Raw genomic sequence first — 9,683 nt, forward strand, 5'->3', positions numbered from 1 at the left:
ATCCCGGTTCAAATCCAGCGTTGGCAGGAAAGTACATGAGACTCATCTCCAATTAATGACCAGAAAACTGTAAGCAGCACTGTAGCTCAAAGTGGTAGAGTGCTAACCTTGAGTGAAAAAAACTCAGGGACAGTGCCCGGGCCTTGAGTTTAAGCCCCATGACTGAAACACACACAAAAAGTAAAGCTGGCACATTAGTTGTATAAGCTACTCAATAAGCTGAAGCAGAATTACTTGAGTGGAGCATAGTGAGATACCATGACAGTGGGATTGGGGAGTGGTAGACCAGGGGTAGAGGTCTTGCTTAGCAAGATCAAGTCTAGGAATTCCTCAAAAAGAAGTTAGGACCAGGTGCTGGTGGCTAACACCTATAATCCTAGCTACTCAGAAGGCTGAGACCTGAGTATTGTCATTCAAAGCCAGCTCAGGAAGGGAAAGTCAATGAGACTCTTACCTCTAATTAAACACCAAAAGGGACTGACTTGGAGCTTTAGCTCAAGTAGTAAAGTGCTAGCCATGAGCATAAAAGCTCAAGGTCAGGACCAGGTTCTGGAGTTCAAGCCCCAGGACTGGTACAATAAAAAGAGTTATGGATAAATAAAAGTAAAAGAAAGAATGATAGCCACTGGGCCCAGTGGCTCAAGCCTGTAATTGTAATTACTTGGGAGTCAGAGACAAGGAGGAAAGTGGTTCAGGACATCCCAGGTCAAAAGTTTTAGAGACCCTATCTCAATAATAATAGCCAGGAGCTAGTGGCTCATACCTGTAATCCTAGCTCCTCAGGAGGCTGAGATCTGAGGATCATGGTTCAAAGCCAGCCTGGGCTTTGAGACTCTTCAATTAATCACAAAAAAAGCTGGAAGTGGTGCTGTAGTTCAAATGGTAGACTATTAGCCTTTAGCAAAAGGAGCTTAGGGGGCTGGGAATGTGGCTTAGTGGTAGAGTGCTTGCCTAGTATGCATGAAGCTCTGGATTCCATTCCTTAGTACCACATACACAGAAAAACCCAGAAGTGACACTGTGGCTCAAATAGTAGAGCACTAGCCTTAAGCAAAAGAAGCTCAGGGAGTGCTTAGGCCCTGATTTCAAGCCCCAGAACTAGCAAAAAAAAAAAAAAACGAGTTGTAGCTCAGTAATAAAGGGCTTGCTCAACATGCACAAGGCTCTGAGTTCTACCCTAAAACCACACACACACACACACACACACACACACACACACACACACACACACAGCACGCTTAGAGACACCCAGAGATCAAGTTCTACCCTAAAACCACACACACACACACACACACACATACACACACACACACACACACACACACACAGCGCGCTTAGAGACACCCAGAGATCAAGGCCCAGGATCAACAACAGCAACAAAAATAACAATAGCTACAACACAGAACACAAAAGTTGAGTGTGGTTGCCCATTCCTGTCATCTCAGCTACATAGAGAAGCATAAATAGGAGGATCTCAGTCTAGTCTTACCCAGGCAAAAAAATCTTGAGGGCTGGGAAGGTGGCTCAGTGGTAGAGTGCCTGCCTTGCATGCATGAGGCCCTGGGTTCGATTCCTCAGCACCACATAAGCAAAAAAGAAAAAAACCAGAAGTGGTGCTGTGGCTCAAGTGGTAGAGCGCTAGCCTTGAACTGAAGAGCTGAGGGACAGCGCCCAGGCCCAGAGTTCAGGCCCCACGTCCGGACCAAAACAAACAAACAAAAAAAATCTTGAGACCTTATCTCAAAAATAACCAGAGTAGCCGGGCGCTGGTGGCTCACGCCTGTAATCCTAGCTACTCAGGAGGCTGAGATCTGAGGATCGCGGTTCAAAGCCAGCCCGGGCAGGAGAGACCGTGAGACTCCTATCTCCAATAAACCACCAGAAAACCGGAAGTGGCGCTGTAGCTCAAGTGGTAGAGCGCTCGCCTTGAGCTGAAGAGCTGAGGGACAGGGCCCAGGCCCAGAGTTCAAGCCCCACGGCCGACAAAAAAAAAAAAAAAAAAAAAAAAAAAAAAAAAACAGAGTGCAGCAGCTTATAAGGTGGTTCAAGTGGTATATCACCTGCCTAGCAAGTACATTACCCTGAGTTCAAACTCCAGTACCACACCAAAAAAAGCAGTGTCACTATAAGCATCAAAAAGCTAGTAACATCTTTCTCTAACTGAAAGTACCTATTCCTGAAATACATGTGAAACTTTAAACAATCTAATAGATTATTAATTAAAATTGATAGGCATTTTTGGATGGTTGATTCACAGAGTCATTAATAGAAAAGCTCTGGAAACTACACTGTCCTCAAAATTAAATTTACCTATGTTAGTGTCAGCATTAGCTCCAATAACATGAAGGAAATCAAATTAGACCACCACAAAAAACACTTCTTTAGTGTATTTCAAGATGGTTATTCAGAGAGACTGCAGACCTAGGAGAGCTCTGGAAAGCTGTCTTTTTGTGGGGAATATTTATATATTAGTAGAATAAACAACAAAGCAGGGCTGAGAATGTGGCTTAGTGGTAGAGTGTTTGCTTAGGATGAAGCCCTAGGTTTGATTCCTCAGTACCACATAAACAGAAAAGGCTGGAAGTGGTATTGTGGCTCAAGTGGTAGAGTGCTAGCCTTGAGCAAAAGAAGCTCAGGGACAGTGCTCAGACCTGAGTTCAAGCCCCAGGACTGGCAAACAACAACAACAAAAAAAACCCAGCAAGGCAAGCAATCTTTCTCTGAGATCCTCCCTTTTTCTGTTTAGAAAATATCTTTCAACAGGAAATGGAGATTTGTATCTGACCCCTGACCAGACAGAGATTACCACAGGCAGCCTTCTGGTGACAGTTACCTGGGAGACTTTTAATCTATAACCTTTCAATACAAACTTTGTTTCATGCATTTTCCAACTCTCACATTCCCATAAGGTGGCCACCTCACTCTAGGAACCCAAAATTTACTTCTGTAGGGTTTATAAGCTTCAATTACGTAGCTTTCATTGAATTTCCTATTGTGCCTATGGCTCCTATGTTTCTCTTTTTATTATCTGTCTATTGCCAGTACTGGGGTTTAAAATCAGGGCTTTGTGCTCTCACTGGACATCTTTGCTCACCCTGGTGCTCTACCACTTCAGCCATACCTCTAATTCTGGCTTTTTGCTCATTAATTGGAGATGAGTCTCATGGACTTTCCTGCCCAGGCTGCCTTGAATCCCAAGCTTCAGATCTCAGCCTCCTGAATGATGAAGATTATAGACATAAACCACTGGTGCCAAGTTTCTTTCTTGCTTTTCCTTCTTTCATTTGTATTGGTACTGATACTTTAACTCACGACTTTTTTTGTTCATTGATGCTCTACCACTTGAACCACACTTCTAGTCTAGATTTTATGGTGGTTGAGTTAGAGTCTCATGGGCTTTTCTGCATAGCTGGCTTTGAACTTTGATCCTCAGATCTCAGCCTGCTGAGTAGCTAGGATTACATGTGTGAACCACTGGTTCCTGGCTGTTGTTTGGGGTCAGGGTGTGGCTCAAGTGGTAAATCACTTGTGCCTGGCAAGTGAAGGACCCTAAGTTCAGACCCCAGTATTGCTAATATATACATATATATGTATCTATATACAAATCACATATATACACTTATATACATATATGTATATGTGTATGTGTATCTATTGAGTTACAAATTTATATAGATAGATATTGCACATTTCCATTCTCATGGAAGGCCAACATGCCAAAATATTCTACCTCTGCTAGACATTGGTGGTTCATACCTGTAATCCTAGCTACTCAGGAGGCTGAGATCTGAGGTTTGAAGCCAGATCTTGGTTTGAAGCCAGCCCAGGCAGGAAAGTCCTTAAGACTCTTATCTCCAATTACCCAGCAAAAAGCCCAAAGCGGAGGTGTGACTCAAAAGCACCAGACTTGCAATAAATACATAAAAGGTCATCTCGGAGAGGCTGGGGGCAGGGCTTTGGTGATCATGTACCTGTCTACTAAGCATAAGACCTGATGTTCAAGCCCTAGAGCTGCCAAAAACAAACAAAAAATAAAACATCTCCAAGTTCAACAAACCAAAGGATTCTCCCATCCAAAAAGACCTATCTTTTCAGTAAACAAGAGGATTCCCCTCAAAAGGAATTGTGATGACTGAAATATCTCCATCATCTTATATCAGGAAGAATATTCTAATTACAGCAGTTTATAAATAGCATGGTCTTAGTTCCAAGGCCCTGAAAAATTTCCAAGAGAACACGAAAGATCACAGCTATTTTAAAAAAGATTTCAGTCCTGGGTGTAAAATTGGACTGCATATGTCTATTTTTTTCCCTAACTCTAAAATTTTTAGGTCTTCCTAATGGGCCCCTATCTAATTGAGGGCCCAATTATATGCTGTCTTTCACTTGTAATTTTTCTCTGAATATCAGAACTCCTTGCATTTAACATTATAGTTTTCATAATATAGACTCTATTAATGCTAATGTTTGTCTAGTTGTGGATGTCTGTGGTTGTGCATGTATGTATGTGTGTTGGTTCTGAGGTTTGAACTCAGGTCTTAAGCATTGTCCCTTAGTTTTTTTTTTTTTTGTTGGTCATGGTGCCTGAACTCTGGGAATAGGCCCTGTCCCTCAACTCTTCAGCTCAGGGGTAGTGCTCTACCACTTGAGTCACAGTGTCACTTGTAGCTTTTTCTGCTTATGTGGTGCTGAGAAATCAAACCCAGGGCCTCATGCATGCAAGGCAAGCACTCTACCACTGAGCCACCTTCCCAGCCCCTCATTTAGCTTTCTTGCTCAAGGCTGGCACTCTGCCACTTGAGCCACAGCTTCACTTGGCTTTTTGTTTTGTTTTGTTTTTTGGCTAATTGGAGTTAAGAGTCTCAGGAACTTTCCTGTCCAGTTGGCTTCAAACTGTGATCCTTGTATCTCAGCCTTCTCAGTGGCTAGAATTGCAAGTGTAAGCCACTGGTACTTGTCAACTTGTCTACTTCTTACTCCTTGCCAGTATATAAGGATATAAAAGTATGTAAGGCCCATCAGCTACACTGGACATACCAAAATGAACTAAGCAACTCAATGGCAGCGATGGGAGGGAGGGAACAAGTGGGAAAGAGGGAACAGCTGACGCTATGCAAAACAAAAGAAATGTACATATTACCCAGTGTGGAAGAAATAACTGTATTGCAAAGTTCAGAGAACTCATAAATGTTATAGACCATGATTTAAAAAAAAAAGAGTTGAACACATTTGTAATTACAAGAGAATGCTCAGAGAAAGATCCAAGCAAGTCTCTGTGTAAGCTGTCATACAATTGAAATTCTTATTTAAAACAACAACAACAATAATAATAATTCCTTAAAAAAAAGTATGTAAGGGCTGGGAAGGTGGCTCAGTGGTAGAGTGCTTGCCTTGCATGCATGAGGCTCTGGGTTTGATTCCTCAGCACCACATAAGCAGAAAAAGCCAGAGTGGCAGTGTGGCTCAAGTGGTAGAGTGCTAGCCATGAGCTGAGGAGCTGAGGGACAGCACCCAGGCCCAGAGATCAGGCCCCACAACTGACCAAAAAAAAAAAAAAGTATATAAGTATATATATATACATATATATATATATATGGAAGTTATATAATGGAGTGTAAAAGTATAATATATCCAATTATATCCTTATACTCTATCATATATTATATATAGTATACAATAGAGTTTAATAGGAAGTATCTAATAGACTATAAGTATATAACAGGAGTATAAGCATATATGTATGTATATATATATTTTAAACTTTTTAATGTAGGGAATTTCATTTTTTTATTGCATTTTCTCCATAGTCCTTTATACTTTCTGAAAACCATGTATTTTATTTTATTTTATTTTTTGGTCAGTCGTGGGGCTTGAACTCTGGGCTTGGGCCCGTCCCTGTGCTCTTAAGCTCAAGGTGAGCGCTCTACTGCTTGAGCCACAACGCCATAAATTTATTTATTTATTTATTTTGCCAGTCCTGGGGCTTGAGCTCAAGATCTGGGCACTGTACCTGAGCTTCTTTTGCTCAAGGCTAGCACTCTACTACTTGAGCCACAGCACCACTTCTGATTTTCTGTGTATGTGGTACTGAGGAATTGAACCCAGGGCTTCATGCATGCTAGGCAAGCACTCTACCACTAAGCCACATTCCCAGTCCCAGTATAAGCATATAATAGAAGAATTAACTCCTCCAAGCAAATCTATTTGGCAGGTTTTATTATTATTATTTCCTTGTTTTAGAAAATTGAGAGCATTGAAAATATGATTCGTTTGCCCAGGTTTATCTGTATATGGATCATAAGTGGCAGGGTGGAGAGTTGAACCCATGTAAACTGTCTCCAGAGTCCATCTCTTTAATTAACATACTGCTGTCACTTGTTAGGTATGTGTGGTTGTGCTGTTTTATCTCTGGAATTTGAACTCAGGGCCTAGCTTTTGCTAGGCAGACACTCCATCACTTGATCACACTCCCACAGTCTCTAATTATGCCATTTCTGAACACCAAGATCTACATGGTACTTTGGCCTAGTTTTTGCCTGCTGGGAGTTAGGCTGAGAATGGACAAGCTAATTTGATCATAGAACATACAACAACCAAGACATACCATATGCTGTCCATATTTGGGAGCCAAGGCAGTTGGTAACTGGGATAGTCACATTATGAGCAGGGAGAGAGAGGCCCTGCAGTGATAACAGATGTATTTGATTATGGAATCTTGCTTTGTAAATATTTTTTTTCTTTTTTCTTTCTTTCTTTTTTTTTTTTTGCCAGTCCTGGAGCTTGAAATCAGAGCCTGGGCACTGTCCCTAAGCTTCTTTTGCTCACGGCTAGCACTCTACCACTTCAACCACAGCGCCACTTCAGCTTTTTCTGTTTATGTGGTACTGAAGAATCGAACCCAGGGCTTCATGCATGTGAGGCAAGCACTCTACCACTAAGCCACATTCCTAGCCCCTTTGCAAATGTTCTTTTCTTTTTTTGTCAGTCTGGGCCTAGGCTCTGTCCCTCAGCTCTTCAGCTCAAGGCTAGTGCTCTACCACTTGAGCCACGACGCCACTTCCAGCTTTTTTTTCTATTATGTGGTGCTAAGGAATTGAACCCATGGCCTCATGCATGCAAGGAAAGCACTCTACCACTGAACCCCCTTTCCAACCCCTGCAAATGTTCTTTTTTTTTTTTTTTTTTGTCGGTCATGGGGCTTGAACTCTGGGCCTGGGCGCTATCCCTCAGCTCTTCAGCTCAACTCTACCACTTGAGCTACAGCGCCACTTCCGGTTTTCTAGTGGTTTATTGGAGATAGGAGTCTCACGGTCTTTCCTGCCCGGGCTGGCTTTGAACCGCAATTCTCAGATCTCAGCCTCCTGAGTAGCTAGGATTACAGGCGTGAGCCACCGGCGCCCGGCCCTGCAAATGTTCTTAATGAGCATCCAGCCCAACCACTTACTCACTGAAGCTAATGTGTGTGATATGGAAGTAGGTGGGTGGGTTTATTTTCCTATCTAGACCCTCTCACTTCTCTTAACTTTGGATGTGAGCCACAATCCAATGGGTTCCTGCCTCCCACCTCCGCTTTTCCTGGTGGAAATGGGTCTGGGACATGCACAGGTGTGGCTTTAAGAGCATCCTGGCCCTCTGCTTTGTGTAATACCAAATTTATCAACATCCCAACTCTTCATCTTGGTAATAAACACCTCGCCTGGAATCTTACTTGGGTTCCAACCCAAGGAGGTTAAATCTCTCTGAGCAGCATTATTTTTTAATAGTTAATTTCAAGAATATTTTTATAGCGCCTGTAATTTAATTAAAAGATGACTTTCAGGCTGTAAAACTGGCCTTGGCTGCTAATTAGATTCTATGAATCTGTCCTGAAAGGTATAAATCACTTTTTTGAAAAAAAAAGATCACTAAATGTACTGCTGTGATAGATTACCCAAGTCCTTTGACGTAGAGAAAACAGGAGTTGGGGGTGAGGAGGATGTTTGTCGGCTTCCATCAGCTCTCTTTATTTTTCTAGGTCCTGCTTTGCATGGGCCAGTTGGGCTGGGTTCTTTTTGTGCAGTCTCCACTGAGCCCTCCTGCCCACCACAGCTGGATCTTTGCTGGGTCCTCCTACCTACCACTGGACAGCTAGTTCAGTCTGTCTGGCTCTTCCAGGGTGTCACATGGGCTGGTGAGATAATGTATATGAAAGCCTTTGTCAACTGAATGCCAATTATTCCTGTGGTTATTACTCTTATCACACTCTAGGGGAAACCCTTGATGTCCCCCGCCCTCAATCTATGAGGTCCGACTGCTCCTCCCACATGGGCGGAGGCTCCTGGCACCAGTTGGCCTCCCCTGCTTGGGGGAGGGGCCTAGTGTTTCCCTCCCCTCCAGAGTAATGACTTTCCCAGTTCTTCCTGGCTTCTGGGGCCTAAATCCGGAAGGAAGTCTCAGTTCCAGTGAAAGTTCTGGAGCTGGTGAAATGACTGCAAAGGCATCTCCTCGGGCCCACCTCCCAGCCCCCTCCCCTCCTAATGCCCGACGTGGAGCCTGGCTGCCCCGGAAGGATCTGACCGGCAATTTCCTAGAATTGTCTAGCTGGAGCTCCTCAGTCTTCCAGCTTCCCCCCCCCCCCCCCCCCCCCCCCCCGGTCCCCACCTCATCTCAGTATCCCTTCTCCAAAGCCCAAGTCTGGGTAGATGTCACCCCCCCCCTCCCCGCCCTGTTCTAACTCCTTAGGATCCATGGTTCTCTTGGTCAGGGCTACCCTCTTCTGAGCCTCTGTACAACTCCTGGAAGGAGTAATTGGACATGGGAGTCAACATGGCCACTAGGGCCCACAGGAAGTTGAATATGCTGTGGTTACCAGGACAACCATTTTTCCTTAGTCCTTCCCAGTATTTTTTCATCCAAAGCCTGGGCGGTGAGGACTTGACCACGCAAGTTCCTTCTCTCAATAAATCAAGGCTGACTGAGGCAAAAAAAAAAAAAAGGGGGGGGGGGGTAGAAAGCACAGAACATCCAGAAGAGTGACTGGACAAGAGGAAGAACAAATTATCCTCCTCATCCCCAAATCACCTCTTGTGTTATCAGGGAACACTGCTTTGTAGCCAGACCTCCAAGCTCCTGGTGAGCCCACCCATACCTCTAGGTCCCACTTGGCTTTGTCCCCAGGAAAAGGCCTGGGGAGGTCAAGGGAGGCCTCTGTCGGCATTTGATGGATGGTACTGAAGAAATGTCTGGCACTCTCCTTCCCAGTGGGGGAGGTGAAGCTGTGGCTACTTCTCCCCTACATTCCTGCCTGCCTGCCTAGGAAGGGGGTGGGGCAGCTGGAGCAGGGCTAGGAGGGTCCTTAGTGAACTTGAGAGGCATTGGATAGACAATCTCCAAATCACAAAAAGGATTCACACTTCCTAACTCCTGGGCCTCTTCAATTCAGTCCAAACCAATTATATTATTCCTCCTATAAGCAACCACTGGACAATATAACAGTTTTTTGTTTTCTGTCGGTTGTGGGGCTCGAACTCTGGGTGTGGGCGCTGTCCCTCAGCTGTTCAGCTCAATGCTAGTACTCTACCACTTGAGCCACGGTGTCACTTCGGGTTTTTCTGGTGGTTTATTGGAGATAAGAGTCTCACGGACTTTCTTGCCTGCGCTGGCTTTGAACCATGATCCTCAGATCCTAGCCTCCTGACTAGCTA

The sequence above is a fragment of the Dipodomys merriami genome, unplaced genomic scaffold (genome assembly GCF_024711535.1).
Source record: "Dipodomys merriami isolate MVZ:Mamm:240054 unplaced genomic scaffold, mDipMer1.0.p SCAF_485, whole genome shotgun sequence".
In the NCBI taxonomy this organism is placed as follows: domain Eukaryota; kingdom Metazoa; phylum Chordata; class Mammalia; order Rodentia; family Heteromyidae; genus Dipodomys; species Dipodomys merriami.